Consider the following 23713-nt stretch of genomic DNA (forward strand, 5'->3'; position numbering starts at 1 on the left):
TGTAAACAAATTAATGTATATATATTCAATTTGAATTACATTTATTGAGGTACAACTTGTGCATTAACCTTGTACGTTTTCATGTTCTACGGTAGAATTTCATGTCAATCGGTCCTTTTTTTTCGTAAACTGATTTATTTGCCTTGAAACTTAGTGAAAACTATATCTTCCACTCTCACTCATTACTCCGACCGCGCAATATTGTACGGTCACAAACGCGGTGAATAATTTTTGCCATATTATTTCTGAATATTGAAAGAAAGCTTCGCAATGCATTTTCAAATGACCGAAGAAATAATTTTGCTACGAAATTCCCAGAACACTTTATAGAATTGATGGTATTCTACACAAATTCATTGATTGGAAGTATCTTGCAGTAAACATGACTCACCTCCATGTTAATGGTTTAGTTGGGCATGGAACTCTCGGCCAAATGTTTTGAGACAAACGAACATAGTCTCTTAACAAATATATCCAATTTGCATTGTAGTAGAACACACAAGGAAACTGATTATTACGTAAACTTATCACAAAGAATAAATATGTAGTTTATTAGCAATGCATTGAGTAGTTAGCGGCAATAAACCAAAAATCAAAAACATTACGTCTATGAAAGATTATATGTGCCCCCGGTTTCGGTCGCCCGTTCCAAAAGAAAAACGATTCATTTTGAGTGTCAGAGAATGCAAGTTACCATTCGAAATTTAGTGAAACTTGGTGTTGATCTCTCCTTTACACCAGAAAAAAATTTATCTGAATGCACGTCCATACAATGCAAATCAATATGTCAAAACATGTGCATAGTCATGTGTAGATATGACTAACATGTATAAATGATGCATACGCACTACCAATCAAGTGTTATCGTTATATGTTGTAATTAAACATGCAGAAATTCGCGACAAATGTTATGCTATCGTAGTTCTTGCAATGAAATTCATTCTCGACAATGCTAACACTTACGCAGTGTGACAGAACATTGAAATATGAAGAAATTCTTGAAAAGTAACAAAATGATGGTTATTTTTGATTAGAGATTTCCAATTAAATAATACAACGTTTAGAAGTTAGCGACATTAACCGAAAAATTAAAAACAAGGCGCGAATAAAAGAATTTTGCGCCCCGGCCAATGTCACCCTTTTCAACACTAAAACGCCTTATTTTCAATTTTAAAGCACACTAGTTACAATTCCGGATTTAATGATACTTGCTGTTGATCCCACCTTCCCACCAGACATAGCTTTACTAAATTTGCGGCGATATTTTGAAATCGTAGTGGTAATGAATGTTTAGACTTTTGAAACAGGACTAACATGTTCACAGGATGTGTGTGGAAAAAAAATAATGTGTTATCAGTACAAGTGGTAGAGAGATTTTGAGCCTGCAATTGTAATAAAGATCTTGAAAGCCGACATGTATACTTAGAATTAGTCTATTCTTTGTTTGCTTGCGAATGAATTTCCATCACAAAATATAATTCATTTCTTCACTCAAAGATCTCTCATATTTCAGAACCGGCTTTTCACATATTGATTAAACATTATTTATAGTGGACAACTCTGAAAGAAATATTACCTTTGGATACGTCGAATACATTAGTAATATTCATCTGGGACAGCAGCTACAGACAAGTGTGGACGTCTTCAATTCACATTCTCATCCAAAGTGTCTGAGTGTTCTGTTCTTGTCTGAACCGTATGGCAGAAACAGATTAGCACAAATTTCTTGTCCTAGGAGTTAACTGGCATTCTTCCTTCATTGTTACAAGCTCATATTGAAACAAATGTGTTCATATTCAAAACAAAGACGTATCCTAGCAACAACTCAAGTATTCATGCATGAGTAAATCTATGGCATGGTAAATAATTATAAATTATCATCTTCATTGTAGCCTAATTGTTCAATTAGTTCATTCTTGATGTTGAAAAGTTTAACCCAGCGGCCTACATTACTGATCATTTTCTTAAATCTTCTAAGTCGATGTTCGACACCGTGCAAATCAAACTTGATGCCCACATCTAAAAATATTCTTGAAAATGTTTTCCATGGATTATGGTATTCAAGATAGCATCCAAACCTTTGTTACAATATTTCAGTTTTCTTAAACGAATGTCGATAGTCATGAGAATAATGCAGTCATAAATGAAACCGCATGATGGGATGGTGTAGGTAATAAACACATACACACACACACACACACACGCATGTAAAAAAATTAATGTATATATATTAATTTGAATTACATTTCTTGAGGTACAACTTGTGCATTAACCTTCTACGTTTTCTTGTTCTAGGGTAGAATTTCATGTCAATCGGACCTTTTTTTTCGTAAACTGATTTATTTGCCGTGAAACTTAGTGAAAACTATATCTTCCACTCTCACTCATTATTCCGACCGCGCAATATTGTACGGTCACAAACGCGGTGAATAATTTTTTGCCATATTATTTCTAAATATTGAAAGAAAGCTTCGCAATGCATTTTCAAATGACCGAAGAAATAATTTTGCTACGAAATTCCCAGAACACTTTATAGAATTGATGGTATTCTTCACAAATTCATTGATTGGAAGTATCTTGCAGTAAACATGACTCACCTCCATGTTAATGGTTTAGTTGGGCATGGAACTCTCGGCGAAATGTTTTGAGACAAACGAAAATAGTCTCTTAACAAATATATCCAATTTGCATTGTAGTAGAACACACAAGGAAACTGATTATTATGTAAACTTATCATAAAGAATAAATATGTAGTTTATTAGCAATGCCTTGAGTAGTTAGCGGCAATAAAAAGAAAATCAAAAACATGGCGTCTATGAAAGATTATTGTGCCCCCGGTTTCGGTCACCCATTCCAAAAGCAAAACGATTCATTTTGAATGTCAGAGAATGCAAGTTACCATTCGTAATTTAGTGAAACTTGGTGTTGATCTCTCCTTTACACCAGAAAAAATTTATCTGAATGCACGTCCATACAATGCAAATCAAAATGTCAAAACATGTGCATAGTCATGTGTAGATATGACTAAAATGTATAAATGATGCATACGCACAACCAATCAAGTGTTATCGTTATAAGTTGTAATTAAACATGCAGAAATTTGCGACAAATGTTATGCTATCGTAGTTCTTGCAATGAAATTCATTCTCGACAATGCTAACACTTACGAAGTGTGACAGAACATTGAAATATGAAGAAATTCTTGAAAAGTAACAAAATGATGGTTATTTTTGATTAGAGATTTACAATTAAATAATACAACGTTTAGCAGTTAGTGACATTAACCGAAAAATCAAAAACAAGGCGCGAATAAAGAACATTGCGCCCCGGCCAATGTCACCCTTTTCAACACTAAAACGCCTTATTTTGAATTTTAAAGCACACTAGTTACAATTCCGGATTTAATGATACTTGCTGTTGATCCCACCTTCCCACCAGACATAGCTTTACTAATTTTGCGGCGATATTTTGAAATCGTAGTGGTAATGAATGTTTAGACTTTTGAAACAGGACTAACATGTTCACAGGATGTGTGTGGAAAGCAAATGATGTGTTATCAGTACAAGTGGTAGAGAGATTTTGAGCCTGCAATTGTAATAAAGATCAAAACAAAACAAAATGTGCCAGTTCACATATTGAGTAAACATTATTTATAGTGGACAACTCTGAAAGAAATATTACCTTTGGATACGTCGAATACATTAGTAATATTCATCTGGGACAGCAGCTACAGACAAGTGTAGAAGTCTTCAATTCACATTCTCATCCAAAGTGTGTGAGTGTTCTGTTCTTGTCTGAATCGCAAGGCAGAAACAGATTAGCACAAATTTCCTGTCCTAGGAGTTAACTGGCATTCTTCCTTCATTGTTACAAGCTCATATTGAAACAAATGTATTCATATTCAAAACAAAGACTAGATGTGGCAACCGAGGAAGAAGCTACAAAACTGAAAACACATAATCAACTGGTGTCAAGAGGCATCACATCAGAACCTATTAAGAAAATAAATCCTCGGGTCATCATTTATGACGTGCCAAGGTCCTACCAGGATGAAGAAGTAATCGAAAACATTCATACTCTCAACTTTGAAACATCAACTTCGCTGGAGGAATTCAAACAAAATGTCAAGTTTGCTTTTAGGACTGGTAGTAGGGATGGCGTTGCTAGCCATATTGTGCTTGAGACAACTCCGACTTTTAGAAACATGTTTAAGAACAAACAGCAGATCTATATTCCATTCTCGATACACAATACCAAGGATTTTATTTCAATCCCGCGGTGCTATAACTGCCATGACCTTGGTCATGTTAATAAGCACTGCGAGAGGGAATCAGCATGTGAAAGATGTGGAGAAAGCCACAGAACCCAAGAATGTAAGGAACATAAGAACTTCAAGAGATGTATACCTTGCAAGTATAGAAGGCGTAACTGTAATCAAGAGGCATGTCCAACGTTTCATGATTTGTGGGAAAGGACAATCAGTAAAATTAACTATGGCTAGCAATCAAAATGTATCTTATAGGAACAACAGTGAAGCCATAAACATTTTACAGTTAAATGCTGGCAGTTCTCAGATGGCTACCGAAGAACTTAGACATATTAGTGAACAGACAAATACCGATCTTATACTCATTCAAGAACCTTATCAGGTCAAAGGTGCAATAGTTGGATTCCCAACGACAGCTAAAATCTTAATTCATGGAAATGAACCGCAAGCAGCGATAATTGTACTTAATAATAATTACAGAGTGCATTGGAATAAAAACCTGTCGTCAACACACTGCCAAGTGGCTGAAATAGACACTGGGAGTTCGGTTTGGATTTTCCTCAGTATATACTGTCAATACAAAGATCCAATTATCCCGTTCCTCAACGTTATGGAACAAATAATTGATTGCTACTCAACAAATCAGATACTCATAGCAATTGACAGTAATGCCAAATCAAAATTATGGCACAGTAAGACAACTGATGATAAGGGTCGACTAATGGAGGACAGTATCGCATTAAAAGACTTAATAATATTAAACAGAGAATCAAACATACCTACGTTTAAGAATAGACAGGGTGCAGAATCTAATATTGATATCAGTATAACAAATCGAAAAGGAGCAGTAAATAATATAGACTGGAAGATTTTTGATAATGAGACTGTAAGCGATCATAATCTCATTAGAATAACAATACAAAATAAAGGTCGTAAAAAGCGGAACACACAATACCATAGAGTAAACTGGATGAAGACAGACTGGGCAAATATAAAAAGACACATAAGTTCAGAATTGCCCCGGAAGGAATTAACGAACTTGGAAGAAGGAATCAAAGAACTCTATAAAGTAATGGATTCCATCTTAAAAATGGAAGTAGCAAAAATTAAGATTGGAAACCGCAAAAACACTAACATGTGGCCTGATTACTTGTTAAAAAGAAGACAAACAACCAGAAAACTAAGGAAATCATATCAACAGGCGAAGACATTCCGAGATAAGCAGTTTTTCCTAGAGAAATATAGGGACTCCAAGTGGAGGTACGAATGGAGTCAAGATGCTTCAATACGTACTAGGAATTTCATAACGACCATTGGTAAGAGGAACAAGTGGGTATACTTTAAACCATCCAAAGGTCTCACACACTTTATAACAGGGCATGGGCCCTTTAAAATGTATCTCAGGAGATTCAACCTGAGAAATAGCGACACCTGTGATAACTGTGGCGAATTGGACACACCCGAACATAAGGTGCTAAAGTGTAAGGAACACGCCTCAAGATATGTGAGTGAACTTAGACGTAACCTAGGCCAGTTCAATAAGGAGACAATTTTTGACAGCCAAATTAAGTTTAATATTCTAAATAAACTATCTGCTGAAATTTCATATATGGAAGATCTTAATTATAGTGTCAGATCCTCGTCGCAACAAAATGAAGTTTCGTCTGTTCCTACATATGTGAGAACAATCAATACAAGATCAATGACAAGGAGATCACTCAGGACAGAATCCCCTGAACAGTGTTAGACCAGATTTTATGAAGGTCCCTCTTGCATAAACAGACGGAAATTTTATATTACGTCAAGTAGATCAAAGTGAAATCGGTGGGTGCCGGACTATTTGGCCCCGAGACAATAACGGAACTAAGTGATCTTAAGTGATAAGTCTGAATTGGAAGAACTGTATGCAAAGTGCTCTTAGATTGAGGCTCGTGTGAGTGTGGAATTGCCAACTTGGCTCTAGACCCTTTTGAAGATTTAACCGGATAAAACTTCGAGGGATTCAAGTGCTGTATTAGAACGGAAGAAGTTTGAATGAATGAATGTCATGGACAAAGACAACTTAAGAACTTAGAACTCCCTTGTTGGGAACTATTCTTCCCTTGGAAATTCCCTCAGGGAAGCCGAAGGTGAAAGGATAAGGAATTTTATCATATCATCTATTCAAGAAGTCCGACTTCCAAACATCTTCCACTGCCTTGAAGAGTAGGGAGTAGATTGAAAATGAAGAAGAAATTATGGAACCCTCAAGAGTTAAGGTTACACTAAGAAGCCAGATTGAATCCACAGCCGAATGATCCATCCAGAGCTCCAGTGCCAATGGTGCCTTAGGGCTCCCTGTGTGCCACCCAGGTTAGAAGGAAGTTACCAGAAGCCAAGAAGCCACCAGAAGCCAGGATGACTACAAGACTGGAACTTCCCATACTTCGGGAAAGTCCTTCCTTGGTTAATTCCCTTGTTTTTCGGGAAGCTTTAGGTCCAAGGACCTGTAATGCATATATATTATCTATTTATCTGTACACTGTTATTTTCTTGTATATATTTGTATCTTGTATTTTACATAATCTATCATATTATTATATTATAATATTTTCTCTATTACAGTGTATCTAATATATATTAGATTACACAGTCAAATAAATTTAGAAGACTTAACACTTAGTCTAAGGACTAATTTAGTAAATACTTATTACATTTTGAACATCTTAACTTACTGCTTATTTTCTTTTCATTCATATATTCTCTTTCTGAGTCATAACTAATTAGTACATACACCTTGGTTTATAACATAGGTATCAAGGTATAGAACCAACTCTCCTTTCCCTGTCCTCACCTATTTACCAAGCTGTAAATCTCTTTACCTGCATAATGAATAACCTCTTTCTGATTTCCAAAATCCATAATTGGGACGAAACCGCTCTCAGGAAAAAAGAAAAAAAAAAGAAAAACTAAGCTCGATATGCAAACAACGAAGAAAAAAAAACTGAGAGAGAAGGTGAGGTTGTGAGAGAGGCGAGAGGAGGTTGGAGGACATCGTCCCTCAACGTCCCAAATCCTGTTGATCCCACCTTCCCACCAGACATAGCTTTACTAAATTTGCGGCGATATTTTGAAATCGTAGTGGTAATGAATGTTTAGACTTTTGAAACAGGACTAACATGTTCACAGGATGTGTGTGGAAAACAAATAATGTGTTATAAGTACAAGTGGTAGAGAGATTATGAGCCTGCAATTGTAATAAAGATCTTGAAAGCCGACATGTATACTTAGAATTAGTCTATTCTTTGTTTGCTTGCGAATGAATTTCCATCACAAAAGATAATTCATTTCTTCACTCAAAGATCTCTCATATTTCAGAACCGGCTTTTCACATATTGAGTAAACATTATTTATAGTGGACAACTCTGAAAGAAATATTACCTTTGGATACGTCGAATACATTAGTAATATTCATCTGGGACAGCAGCTACAGACAAGTGTGGAAGTCTTCAATTCACATTCTCATCCAAAGTGTCTGAGTGTTCTGTTCTTGTCTGAACCGCAAGGCAGAAACAGATTAGCACAAATTTCCTGTCCTAGGAGTTAACTGGCATTCTTCCTTCATTGTTACAAGCTCATATTGAAACAAATGTGTTCATATTCAAAACAAAGACGTATCCTAGCAACAACTCAAGTATTCATGCATGAGTAAATCTATGGCATGGTAAATAATTATAAATTATCAACTTCATTGTAGCCTAATTGTTCAATTAGTTCATTCTTGATGTTGAAAAGTTTAACCCAGCGGACTACATTACTGATCATTTTCTTAAATCTTCTAAGTCGATGTTCGACTCCGTGCAAATCAAACTTGATGCCCACATCTAAAAATATTCTTGAAAATGTTTTCCATGGATTATGGTATTCAACATAGCATCCAAACCTTTGTTACAATATTTCAGTTTTCTTAAACGAATGTCGATAGTCATGAGAATAATGCAGTCATAAATGAAACCGCATGATGGGATGGTGTAGGTAATAAACACATACACACACACACACACACACGCAAGTAAAAAAATTAATGTATATATATTAATTTGAATTACATTTCTTGAGGTACAACTTGTGCATTAACCTTCTACGTTTTCTTGTTCTAGGGTAGAATTTCATGTCAATCGGACCTTTTTTTTCGTAAACTGATTTATTTGCCGTGAAACTTAGTGAAAACTATATCTTCCACTCTCACTCATTATTCCGACCGCGCAATATTGTACGGTCACAAACGCGGTGAATAATTTTTTGCCATATTATTTCTGAATATTGAAAGAAAGCGTCGCAATGCATTTTCAAATGACCGAAGAAATAATTTTGCTACGAAATTCCCAGAACACTTTATAGAATTGATGGTATTCTTCACAAATTCATTGATTGGAAGTATCTTGCAGTAAACATGACTCACCTCCATGTTAATGGTTTAGTTGGGCATGGAACTCTCGGCCAAATGTTTTGAGACAAACGAACATAGTCTCTTAACAAATATATCAAATTTGCATTGTAGTAGAACACACAAGGAAACGGATTATTATGTAAACGTATCATAAAGAATAAATATGTAGTTTATTAGCAATGCATTGAGTAGTTAGCGGCAATAAACCAAAAATCAAAAACATAACGTCTATGAAAGATTATTGTGCCCCCGGTTTCGGTCGCCCGTTCCAAAAGCAAAACGATTCATTTTGAATGTCAGAGAATGCAAGTTACCATTCGAAATTTAGTGAAACTTGGTGTTGATCTCTCCTTTACACCAGAAAAAAATTTATCTGAATGCACGTCCATACAATGCAAATCAATATGTCAAAACATGTGCATAGTCATGTGTAGATATGACTAACATGTATAAATGATGCATACGCACAACCAATCAAGTGTTATCGTTATAAGTTGTAATTAAACATGCAGAAATTTGCGACAAATGTTATGCTACCGTAGTTCTTGCAATGAAATTCATTCTCGACAATGCTAACACTTACGCAGTGTGACAGAACATTGAAATATGAAGAAATTCTTGAATAGTAACAAAATGATGGTTATTTTTGATTAGAGATTTACAATTAAATAATACAACGTTTAGAAGTTAGTGACATTAACCTAAAAATAAAAAACAAGGCGCGAATAAAAGAACATTGCGCCCCGGCCAATGTCACCCTTTTCAACACTAAAACGCCTTATTTTGAATTTTAAAGCACACTAGTTACAATTCCGGATTTAATGATACTTGCTGTTGATCCAACCTTCCCACCTGACATAGCTTTACTAAATTTGCGGCGATATTTTGAAATCGTAGTGGTAATGAATGTTTAGACTTTTGAAACAGGACTAACATGTTCACAGGATGTGTGTGGAAAACAAATAATGTGTTATCAGTACAAGTGGTAGAGAGATTTTGAGCCTGCAATTGTAATAAAGATCTTGAAATCCGACATGTATACTTAGAATTAGTCTATTCTTTGTTTGCTTGCGAATGAATTTCCATCACAAAAGATAATTCATTTCTTCACTCAAAGATCTCTCATATTTCAGAACCGGCTTTTCACATATTGATTAAACATTATTTATAGTGGACAACTCTGAAAGAAATATTACCTTTGGATACGTCGAATACATTACTAATATTCATCTGGGACAGCAGCTACAGACAAGTGTGGAAGTCTTCAATTCACATTCTCATCCAAAGTGTGTGAGTGTTCTGTTCTTGTCTGAACTGCAAGGCAGAAACAGATTATCACAAATTTCCTGTCCTAGGAGTTAACTGGCATTCTTCCTTCATTGTTACAAGCTCATATTGAAACAAATGTGTTCATATTCTAAACAAAGACGTATCCTAGCAACAACTCAAGTATTCATGCATGAGTAAATTTATGGCATGGTAAATAATTATAAATTATCAACTTCATTGTAGCCTAATTGTTCAATTAGTTCATTCTTGATGTTGAAAAGTTTAACCCAGCGGCCTACATTACTGATCATTTTCTTAAATCTTCTAAGTCGATGTTCGACTCCGTGCAAATCAAACTTGATGCCCACATCTAAAAATATTCTTGAAAATGTTTTCCATGGATTATGGTATTCAACATAGCATCCAAACCTTTGTTACAATATTTCAGTTTTCTTAAACGAATGTCGATAGTCATGAGAATAATGCAGTCATAAATGAAACCGCATGATGGGATGGTGTAGGTAATAAACACATACACACACACACACACGAATGTAAACAAATTAAAGTATATATATTCAATTTGAATTACATTTCTTGAGGTACAACTTGTGCATTAACCTTCTACGTTTTCTTGTTCTAGGGTAGAATTTCAGGTCAATCGGACCTTTTTTTTCGTAAACTGATTTATTTGCCGTGAAACTTAGTGAAAACTATATCTTCCACTCTCACTCATTATTCCGACCGCGCAATATTGTACGGTCACAAACGCGGTGAATAATTTTTTGCCATATTATTTCTGAATATTGAAAGAAAGCTTCGCAATGCATTTTCAAATGACCGAAGAAATAATTTTGCTACGAAATTCCCAGAACACCTTATAGAATTGATGGTATTCTTCACAAATTCATTGATTGGAAGTATCTTGCAGTAAACATGACTCACCTCCATGTTAATGGTTTAGTTGGGCAAGGAACTCTCGGCCAAATGTTTTGAGACAAACGAACATAGTCTCTTAACAAATATATCCAATTTGCATTGTAGTAGAACACACAAGGAAACTGATTATTATGTAAACTTATCACAAAGAATAAATATGTAGTAGATTAACAAACCATTGAGCAGTTAGCGGCAATAGACGAAAAATCAAAAACATGGCGTCAATGAAAGGTTATTGTGCCCCCGGTTTCGGTCGCAAGTTCCAAAAGCAAAACGATTCGTTTTGAATGTCAGAGAATTCAAGTTACCATTCGAAATTTAGTGAAACTTGGTGTTGATCTCTCCTTTACACCAGAAAAAATTTATCTGAATGCACGTCCATTCAATGCAAATCAAAATGTCAAAACATATGCATAGTCATGGTAGATATGACTAACATGTATAAATGATGCATACGCACAACCAATCAAGTGTTATCGTTATAAGTGGTAATTAAACATGTAGAAATTTGCGACAAATGTTATGCTATCGTAGTTCTTGCAATGAAATTCATTCTCGACAATGTTAACACTTACATAGTGTGACAGAACATTGAAATATGAAAAAATCTTGAAAACTAAAAAATGATGGTCATTTTTCATTAGAGATTTACAATTAAACAATACAACGTTTAGCAGTTAGTGACATTAACCTAAAAATAAAAAACAAGGCGCGAATAAAAGAACATTGCGCCCCGGCCAATGTCACCCTTTTCAACACTAAAACGCCTTATTTTGAATTTTAAAGCACACTAGTTACAATTCCGGATTTAATGATACTTGCTGTTGATCCAACCTTCCCACCTGACATAGCTTTACTAAATTTGCGGCGATATTTTGAAATCGTAGTGGTAATGAATGTTTAGACTTTTGAAACAGGACTAACATGTTCACAGGATGTGTGTGGAAAACAAATAATGTGTTATCAGTACAAGTGGTAGAGAGATTTTGAAACTGCAATTGTAATAAAGATCTTGAAAGCCGACATGTAAACTTAGAATTAGTCTATTCTTTGTTTGCTAGGGAATGAATTTCCATCACAAAAGATAATTCATTTCTTCACTCAAAGATCTCTCATATTTCAGAACCGGCTTTTCACATATTGATTAAACATTATTTATAGTGGACAACTCTGAAAGAAATATTACCTTTGGATACGTCGAATACATTAGTAATATTCATCTGGGACAGCAGCTACAGACAAGTGTGGACGTCTTCAATTCACATTCTCATCCAAAGTGTCTGAGTGTTCTGTTCTTGTCTGAACCGCATGGCAAAAACAGATTAGCACAAATTTCCTGTCCTAGGAGTTAACTGGCATTCTTCCTTCATTTTTACAAGCTCATATTGAAACAAATGTGTTCATATTCAAAACAAAGACGTATCCTAGCAACAACTCAAGTATTCATGCATGAGTAAATCTATGGCATGGTAAATAATTATAAATTATCAACTTCATTGTAGCCTAATTGTTCAATTAGTTCATTCTTGATGTTGAAAAGTTTAACCCAGCGGCCTACATTACTGATCATTTTCAAAAAAATCTTCTAATTCGATGTTGGACTCCGTGCAAATCAAACTTGATGCCCACATCTAAAAATATTATTGAAAATGTTTTCCATGGATTATGGTATTCAAGATAGCATCCAAACCTTTGTTACAATATTGCAGTTTTCTTAAACGAATGTCGATAGTCATGAGAATAATGCAGTCATAAATGAAACCGCATGATGGGATGGTGTAGGTAATAAACACATACACACACACACACACGCATGTAAACAAATTAATGTATATATATTCAATTTGAATTACATTTCTTGAGGTACAACTTGTGCATTAACCTTGTACGTTTTCATGTTCTAGGGTAGAATTTCATGTCAATCGGACCTTTTTTTTCGTAAACTGATTTATTTGCCGTGAAACTTAGTGAAAACTATATCTTCCACTCTCACTGATTACTCCGACCGCGCAATATTGTACGGTCACAAACGCGGTGAATAATTTTTGCCATATTATTTCTGAATATTGAAAGAAAGCTTCGCAATGCATTTTCAAATGACCGAAGAAATAATTTTGCTACGAAATTCCCAGAACACTTTATAGAATTGATGGTATTCTTCACAAATTCATTGATTGGAAGTATCTTGCAGTAAACATGACTCACCTCCATGTTAATGGTTTAGTTGGGCATGGAACTCTCGGCCAAATGTTTTGAGACAAACGAACATAGTCTCTTAACAAATATATCAAATTTGCATTGTAGTAGAACACACAAGGAAACGGATTATTATGTAAACGTATCATAAAGAATAAATATGTAGTTTATTAGCAATGCATTGAGTAGTTAGCGGCAATAAACCAAAAATCAAAAACATAACGTCTATGAAAGATTATTGTGCCCCCGGTTTCGGTCGCCCGTTCCAAAAGCAAAACGATTCATTTTGAATGTCAGAGAATGCAAGTTACCATTCGAAATTTAGTGAAACTTGGTGTTGATCTCTCCTTTACACCAGAAAAAAATTTATCTGAATGCACGTCCATACAATGCAAATCAATATGTCAAAACATGTGCATAGTCATGTGTAGATATGACTAACATGTATAAATGATGCATACGCACAACCAATCAAGTGTTATCGTTATAAGTTGTAATTAAACATGCAGAAATTTGCGACAAATGTTATGCTACCGTAGTTCTTGCAATGAAATTCATTCTCGACAATGCTAACACTTACGCAGTGTGACAGAACATTGAAATATGAAGAAATTCTTGAATAGTAACAAAATGATGGTTATTTTTGATTAGAGATTTACAATTAAATAATACAACGTTTAGAAGTTAGTGACATTAACCGAAAAATCAAAAACAAGGCGCGAATAAAAGAACATTGCGCCCCGGCCAATGTCACAATTTTAAACACTAAAACGCCTTATTTTGAATTTTAAAGCACACTAGTTACAATTCCGGATTTAATGATACTTGCTGTTGATCCCACCTTCCCACCAGACATAGCTTTACTAAATTTGCGGCGATATTTTGAAATCGTAGTGGTAATGAATGTTTAGACTTTTGAAACAGGACTAACATGTTCACAGGATGTGTGTGGAAAACAAATAATGTGTTATCAGTACAAGTGGTAGAGAGATTTTGAGCCTGCAATTGTAATAAAGATCTTGAAAGCCGACATGTATACTTAGAATTAGTCTATTCTTTGTTTGCTTGCGAATGAATTTCCATCACAAAATATAATTCATTTCTTCACTCAAAGATCTCTCATATTTCAGAACCGGCTTTTCACATATTGATTAAACATTATTTATAGTGGACAACTCTGAAAGAAATATTACCTTTGGATACGTCGAATACATTAGTAATATTCATCTGGGACAGCAGCTACAGACAAGTGTGGACGTCTTCAATTCACATTCTCATCCAAAGTGTCTGAGTGTTCTGTTCTTGTCTGAACCGTATGGCAGAAACAGATTAGCACAAATTTCTTGTCCTAGGAGTTAACTGGCATTCTTCCTTCATTGTTACAAGCTCATATTGAAACAAATGTGTTCATATTCAAAACAAAGACGTATCCTAGCAACAACTCAAGTATTCATGCATGAGTAAATCTATGGCATGGTAAATAATTATAAATTATCATCTTCATTGTAGCCTAATTGTTCAATTAGTTCATTCTTGATGTTGAAAAGTTTAACCCAGCGGCCTACATTACTGATCATTTTCTTAAATCTTCTAAGTCGATGTTCGACACCGTGCAAATCAAACTTGATGCCCACATCTAAAAATATTCTTGAAAATGTTTTCCATGGATTATGGTATTCAAGATAGCATCCAAACCTTTGTTACAATATTTCAGTTTTCTTAAACGAATGTCGATAGTCATGAGAATAATGCAGTCATAAATGAAACCGCATGATGGGATGGTGTAGGTAATAAACACATACACACACACACACACACGCATGTAAACAAATTAATGTATATATATTCAATTTGAATTACATTTCTTGAGGTACAACTTGTGCATTAACCTTGTACGTTTTCATGTTCTAGGGTAGAATTTCATGTCAATCGGACCTTTTTTTTCGTAAACTGATTTATTTGCCGTGAAACTTAGTGAAAACTATATCTTCCACTCTCACTCATTACTCCGACCGCGCAATATTGTACGGTCACAAACGCGGTGAATAATTTTTGCCATATTATTTCTGAATATTGAAAGAAAGATTCGCAATGCATTTTCAAATGACCGAAGAAATAATTTTGCTACGAAATTCCCAGAACACTTTATAGAATTGATGGTATTCTTCACAAATACATTGATTGGAAGTATCTTGCAGTAAACATGACTCACCTCCATGTTAATGGTTTAGTTGGGCATGGAACTCTCGGCCAAATGTTTTGAGACAAACGAACATAGTCTCTTAACAAATATATCCAATTTGCATTGTAGTAGAACACACAAGGAAACTGATTATTATGTAAACTTATCACAAAGTATAAATATGTAGTTTATTAGCAATGCATTGAGTAGTTAGCGGCAATAAACCAAAAATCAAAAACATTACGTCTATGAAAGATTATTGTGCCCCCGGTTTCGGTCGCCCGTTCCAAAAGCAAAACGATTCATTTTGAATGTCAGAGAATGCAAGTTACCATTCGAAATTTAGTGAAACTTGGTGTTGATCTCTCCTTTACACCAGAAAAAAAATTATCTGAATGCACGTCCATTCAATGCAAATCAAAATGTCAAAACATATCCATAGTCATGGTAGATATGACTAACATGTATAAATGATGCATACGCACAACCAATCAAGTGTTATCGTTATAAGTGGTAATTAAACATGTAGAAATTTGCGACAAATGTTATGCTATCGTAGTTCTTGCAATGAAATTCATTCTCGACAATGTTAACACTTACATAGTGTGACAGAACATTGAAATATGAAAAAATCTTGAAAACTAAAAAATGATGGTCATTTTTCATTAGAGATTTACAATTAAACAATACAACGTTTAGCAGTTAGTGACATTAACCTAAAAATAAAAAACAAGGCGCGAATAAAAGAACATTGCGCCCCGGCCAATGTCACCCTTTTCAACACTAAAACGCCTTATTTTGAATTTTAAAGCACACTAGTTACAATTCCGGATTTAATGATACTTGCTGTTGATCCAACCTTCCCACCTGACATAGCTTTACTAAATTTGCGGCGATATTTTGAAATCGTAGTGGTAATGAATGTTTAGACTTTTGAAACAGGACTAACATGTTCACAGGATGTGTGTGGAAAACAAATAATGTGTTATCAGTACAAGTGGTAGAGAGATTTTGAGCCTGCAATTGTAATAAAGATCTTGAAATCCGACATGTATACTTAGAATTAGTCTATTCTTTGTTTGCTTGCGAATGAATTTCCATCACAAAAGATAATTCATTTCTTCACTCAAAGATCTCTCATATTTCAGAACCGGCTTTTCACATATTGATTAAACATTATTTATAGTGGACAACTCTGAAAGAAATATTACCTTTGGATACGTCGAATACATTACTAATATTCATCTGGTTGATTGATTGATTGATTTAGTTTATTTTACTTCGCGTTTTGTGCCTCTTGGCTAATTTGCGAAGATGGGGATGAGTGATGAAATGATGAAATTGATGAATGGACATTCACAAACAACCAAACCCGACCGGGATTCGAACCCGGGACCCTTGGCGTCGCAGCGCGATGTGCTAACCACTCGGCCACAGGGTCGGGCTAATATTCATCTGGGACAGCAGCTACAGACAAGTGTGGAAGTCTTCAATTCACATTCTCATCCAAAGTGTGTGAGTGTTCTGTTATTGTCTGAACTGCAAGGCAGAAACAGATTATCACAAATTTCCTGTCCTAGGAGTTAACTGGCATTCTTCCTTCATTGTTACAAGCTCATATTGAAACAAATGTGTTCATATTCTAAACAAAGACGTATCCTAGCAACAACTCAAGTATTCATGCATGAGTAAATTTATGGCATGGTAAATAATTATAAATTATCAACTTCATTGTAGCCTAATTGTTCAATTAGTTCATTCTTGATGTTGAAAAGTTTAACCCAGCGGCCTACATTACTGATCATTTTCTTAAATCTTCTAAGTCGATGTTCGACTCCGTGCAAATCAAACTTGATGCCCACATCTAAAAATATTCTTGAAAATGTTTTCCATGGATTATGGTATTCAACATAGCATCCAAACCTTTGTTACAATATTTCAGTTTTCTTAAACGAATGTCGATAGTCATGAGAATAATGCAGTCATAAATGAAACCGCATGATGGGATGGTGTAGGTAATAAACACATACACACACACACACACGCATGTAAACAAATTAATGTATATATATTCAATTTGAATTACATTTCTTGAGGTACAACTTGTGCATTAACCTTGTACGTTTTCATGTTCTAGGGTAGAATTTCATGTCAATCGGACCTTTTTTTTCGTAAACTGATTTATTTGCCGTGAAACTTAGTGAAAACTATATCTTCCACTCTCACTGATTACTCCGACCGCGCAATATTGTACGGTCACAAACGCGGTGAATAATTTTTGCCATATTATTTCTGAATATTGAAAGAAAGCTTCGCAATGCATTTTCAAATGACCGAAGAAATAATTTTGCTACGAAATTCCCAGAACACTTTATAGAATTGATGGTATTCTTCACAAATTCATTGATTGGAAGTATCTTGCAGTAAACATGACTCACCTCCATGTTAATGGTTTAGTTGGGCATGGAACTCTCGGCCAAATGTTTTGAGACAAACGAACATAGTCTCTTAACAAATATATCAAATTTGCATTGTAGTAGAACACACAAGGAAACGGATTATTATGTAAACGTATCATAAAGAATAAATATGTAGTTTATTAGCAATGCATTGAGTAGTTAGCGGCAATAAACCAAAAATCAAAAACATAACGTCTATGAAAGATTATTGTGCCCCCGGTTTCGGTCGCCCGTTCCAAAAGCAAAACGATTCATTTTGAATGTCAGAGAATGCAAGTTACCATTCGAAATTTAGTGAAACTTGGTGTTGATCTCTCCTTTACACCAGAAAAAAATTTATCTGAATGCACGTCCATACAATGCAAATCAATATGTCAAAACATGTGCATAGTCATGTGTAGATATGACTAACATGTATAAATGATGCATACGCACAACCAATCAAGTGTTATCGTTATAAGTTGTAATTAAACATGCAGAAATTTGCGACAAATGTTATGCTACCGTAGTTCTTGCAATGAAATTCATTCTCGACAATGCTAACACTTACGCAGTGTGACAGAACATTGAAATATGAAGAAATTCTTGAATAGTAACAAAATGATGGTTATTTTTGATTAGAGATTTACAATTAAATAATACAACGTTTAGAAGTTAGTGACATTAACCGAAAAATCAAAAACAAGGCGCGAATAAAAGAACATTGCGCCCCGGCCAATGTCACAATTTTAAACACTAAAACGCCTTATTTTGAATTTTAAAGCACACTAGTTACAATTCCGGATTTAATGATACTTGCTGTTGATCCCACCTTCCCACCAGACATAGCTTTACTAAATTTGCGGCGATATTTTGAAATCGTAGTGGTAATGAATGTTTAGACTTTTGAAACAGGACTAACATGTTCACAGGATGTGTGTGGAAAACAAATAATGTGTTATCAGTACAAGTGGTAGAGAGATTTTGAGCCTGCAATTGTAATAAAGATCTTGAAAGCCGACATGTATACTTAGAATTAGTCTATTCTTTGTTTGCTTGCGAATGAATTTCCATCACAAAATATAATTCATTTCTTCACTCAAAGATCTCTCATATTTCAGAACCGGCTTTTCACATATTGATTAAACATTATTTATAGTGGACAACTCTGAAAGAAATATTACCTTTGGATACGTCGAATACATTAGTAATATTCATCTGGGACAGCAGCTACAGACAAGTGTGGACGTCTTCAATTCACATTCTCATCCAAAGTGTCTGAGTGTTCTGTTCTTGTCTGAACCGTATGGCAGAAACAGATTAGCACAAATTTCTTGTCCTAGGAGTTAACTGGCATTCTTCCTTCATTGTTACAAGCTCATATTGAAACAAATGTGTTCATATTCAAAACAAAGACGTATCCTAGCAACAACTCAAGTATTCATGCATGAGTAAATCTATGGCATGGTAAATAATTATAAATTATCATCTTCATTGTAGCCTAATTGTTCAATTAGTTCATTCTTGATGTTGAAAAGTTTAACCCAGCGGCCTACATTACTGATCATTTTCTTAAATCTTCTAAGTCGATGTTCGACACCGTGCAAATCAAACTTGATGCCCACATCTAAAAATATTCTTGAAAATGTTTTCCATGGATTATGGTATTCAAGATAGCATCCAAACCTTTGTTACAATATTTCAGTTTTCTTAAACGAATGTCGATAGTCATGAGAATAATGCAGTCATAAATGAAACCGCATGATGGGATGGTGTAGGTAATAAACACATACACACACACACACACACGCATGTAAACAAATTAATGTATATATATTCAATTTGAATTACATTTCTTGAGGTACAACTTGTGCATTAACCTTGTACGTTTTCATGTTCTAGGGTAGAATTTCATGTCAATCGGACCTTTTTTTTCGTAAACTGATTTATTTGCCGTGAAACTTAGTGAAAACTATATCTTCCACTCTCACTCATTACTCCGACCGCGCAATATTGTACGGTCACAAACGCGGTGAATAATTTTTGCCATATTATTTCTGAATATTGAAAGAAAGATTCGCAATGCATTTTCAAATGACCGAAGAAATAATTTTGCTACGAAATTCCCAGAACACTTTATAGAATTGATGGTATTCTTCACAAATACATTGATTGGAAGTATCTTGCAGTAAACATGACTCACCTCCATGTTAATGGTTTAGTTGGGCATGGAACTCTCGGCCAAATGTTTTGAGACAAACGAACATAGTCTCTTAACAAATATATCCAATTTGCATTGTAGTAGAACACACAAGGAAACTGATTATTATGTAAACTTATCACAAAGTATAAATATGTAGTTTATTAGCAATGCATTGAGTAGTTAGCGGCAATAAACCAAAAATCAAAAACATTACGTCTATGAAAGATTATTGTGCCCCCGGTTTCGGTCGCCCGTTCCAAAAGCAAAACGATTCATTTTGAATGTCAGAGAATGCAAGTTACCATTCGAAATTTAGTGAAACTTGGTGTTGATCTCTCCTTTACACCAGAAAAAAAATTATCTGAATGCACGTCCATTCAATGCAAATCAAAATGTCAAAACATATCCATAGTCATGGTAGATATGACTAACATGTATAAATGATGCATACGCACAACCAATCAAGTGTTATCGTTATAAGTGGTAATTAAACATGTAGAAATTTGCGACAAATGTTATGCTATCGTAGTTCTTGCAATGAAATTCATTCTCGACAATGTTAACACTTACATAGTGTGACAGAACATTGAAATATGAAAAAATCTTGAAAACTAAAAAATGATGGTCATTTTTCATTAGAGATTTACAATTAAACAATACAACGTTTAGCAGTTAGTGACATTAACCTAAAAATAAAAAACAAGGCGCGAATAAAAGAACATTGCGCCCCGGCCAATGTCACCCTTTTCAACACTAAAACGCCTTATTTTGAATTTTAAAGCACACTAGTTACAATTCCGGATTTAATGATACTTGCTGTTGATCCAACCTTCCCACCTGACATAGCTTTACTAAATTTGCGGCGATATTTTGAAATCGTAGTGGTAATGAATGTTTAGACTTTTGAAACAGGACTAACATGTTCACAGGATGTGTGTGGAAAACAAATAATGTGTTATCAGTACAAGTGGTAGAGAGATTTTGAGCCTGCAATTGTAATAAAGATCTTGAAATCCGACATGTATACTTAGAATTAGTCTATTCTTTGTTTGCTTGCGAATGAATTTCCATCACAAAAGATAATTCATTTCTTCACTCAAAGATCTCTCATATTTCAGAACCGGCTTTTCACATATTGATTAAACATTATTTATAGTGGACAACTCTGAAAGAAATATTACCTTTGGATACGTCGAATACATTACTAATATTCATCTGGTTGATTGATTGATTGATTTAGTTTATTTTACTTCGCGTTTTGTGCCTCTTGGCTAATTTGCGAAGATGGGGATGAGTGATGAAATGATGAAATTGATGAATGGACATTCACAAACAACCAAACCCGACCGGGATTCGAACCCGGGACCCTTGGCGTCGCAGCGCGATGTGCTAACCACTCGGCCACAGGGTCGGGCTAATATTCATCTGGGACAGCAGCTACAGACAAGTGTGGAAGTCTTCAATTCACATTCTCATCCAAAGTGTGTGAGTGTTCTGTTATTGTCTGAACTGCAAGGCAGAAACAGATTATCACAAATTTCCTGTCCTAGGAGTTAACTGGCATTCTTCCTTCATTGTTACAAGCTCATATTGAAACAAATGTGTTCATATTCTAAACAAAGACGTATCCTAGCAACAACTCAAGTATTCATGCATGAGTAAATTTATGGCATGGTAAATAATTATAAATTATCAACTTCATTGTAGCCTAATTGTTCAATTAGTTCATTCTTGATGTTGAAAAGTTTAACCCAGCGGCCTACATTACTGATCATTTTCTTAAATCTTCTAAGTCGATGTTCGACTCCGTGCAAATCAAACTTGATGCCCACATCTAAAAATATTCTTGAAAATGTTTTCCATGGATTATGGTATTCAACATAGCATCCAAACCTTTGTTACAATATTTCAGTTTTCTTAAACGAATGTCGATAGTCATGAGAATAATGCAGTCATAAATGAAACCGCATGATGGGATGGTGTAGGTAATAAACACATACACACACACACACACGAATGTAAACAAATTAAAGTATATATATTCAATTTGAATTACATTTCTTGAGGTACAACTTGTGCATTAACCTTCTACGTTTTCTTGTTCTAGGGTAGAATTTCAGGTCAATCGGACCTTTTTTTTCGTAAACTGATTTATTTGCCGTGAAACTTAGTGAAAACTATATCTTCCACTCTCACTCATTATTCCGACCGCGCAATATTGTACGGTCACAAACGCGGTGAATAATTTTTTGCCATATTATTTCTGAATATTGAAAGAAAGCTTCGCAATGCATTTTCAAATGACCGAAGAAATAATTTTGCTACGAAATTCCCAGAACACCTTATGGAATTGATGGTATTCTTCACAAATTCATTGATTGGAAGTATCTTGCAGTAAACATGACTCACCTCCATGTTAATGGTTTAGTTGGGCAAGGAACTCTCGGCCAAATGTTTTGAGACAAACGAACATAGTCTCTTAACAAATATATCCAATTTGCATTGTAGTAGAACACACAAGGAAACTGATTATTATGTAAACTTATCACAAAGAATAAATATGTAGTAGATTAACAAAGCATTGAGCAGTTAGCGGCAATAGACGAAAAATCAAAAACATGGCGTCAATGAAAGATTATTGTGCCCCCGGTTTCGGTCGCAAGTTCCAAAAGCAAAACGATTCGTTTTGAATGTCAGAGAATACAAGTTACCATTCGAAATTTAGTGAAACTTGGTGTTGATCTCTCCTTTACACCAGAAAAAATTTATCTGAATGCACGTCCATTCAATGCAAATCAAAATGTCAAAACATATGCATAGTCATGGTAGATATGACTAACATGTATAAATGATGCATACGCACAACCAATCAAGTGTTATCGTTATAAGTGGTAATTAAACATGTAGAAATTTGCAACAAATGTTATGCTATCGTAGTTCTTGCAATGAAATTCATTCTCGACAATGTTAACACTTACATAGTGTGACAGAACATTGAAATATGAAAAAATCTTGAAAACTAAAAAATGATGGTCATTTTTCATTAGAGATTTACAATTAAACAATACAACGTTTAGCAGTTAGTGACATTAACCTAAAAATGAAAAACAAGGCGCGAATAAAAGAACATTGCGCCCCGGCCAATGTCACCCTTTTCAACACTAAAACGCCTTATTTTGAATTTTAAAGCACACTAGTTACAATTCCGGATTTAATGATACTTGCTGTTGATCCAACCTTCCCACCTGACATAGCTTTACTAAATTTGCGGCGATATTTTGAAATCGTAGTGGTAATGAATGTTTAGACTTTTGAAACAGGACTAACATGTTCACAGGATGTGTGTGGAAAACAAATAATGTGTTATCAGTACAAGTGGTAGAGAGATTTTGAGCCTGCAATTGTAATAAAGATCTTGAAAGCCGACATGTAAACTTAGAATTAGTCTATTCTTTGTTTGCTTGGGAATGAATTTCCATCACAAAAGATAATTCATTTCTTCACTCAAAGATCTCTCATATTTCAGAACCGGCTTTTCACATATTGATTAAACATTATTTATAGTGGACAACTCTGAAAGAAATATTACCTTTGGATACGTCGAATACATTAGTAATATTCATCTGGGACAGCAGCTACAGACAAGTGTGGACGTCTTCAATTCACATTCTCATCCAAAGTGTCCGAGTGTTCTGTTCTTGTCTGAACCGCATGGCAAAAACAGATTAGCACAAATTTCCTGTCCTAGGAGTTAACTGGCATTCTTCCTTCATTGTTACAAGCTCATATT

Source organism: Lepisma saccharinum, unplaced genomic scaffold (assembly GCF_977018435.1).
Source record: "Lepisma saccharinum unplaced genomic scaffold, izLepSacc3.1 HAP1_SCAFFOLD_115, whole genome shotgun sequence".
NCBI classification, from domain to species: domain Eukaryota; kingdom Metazoa; phylum Arthropoda; class Insecta; order Zygentoma; family Lepismatidae; genus Lepisma; species Lepisma saccharinum.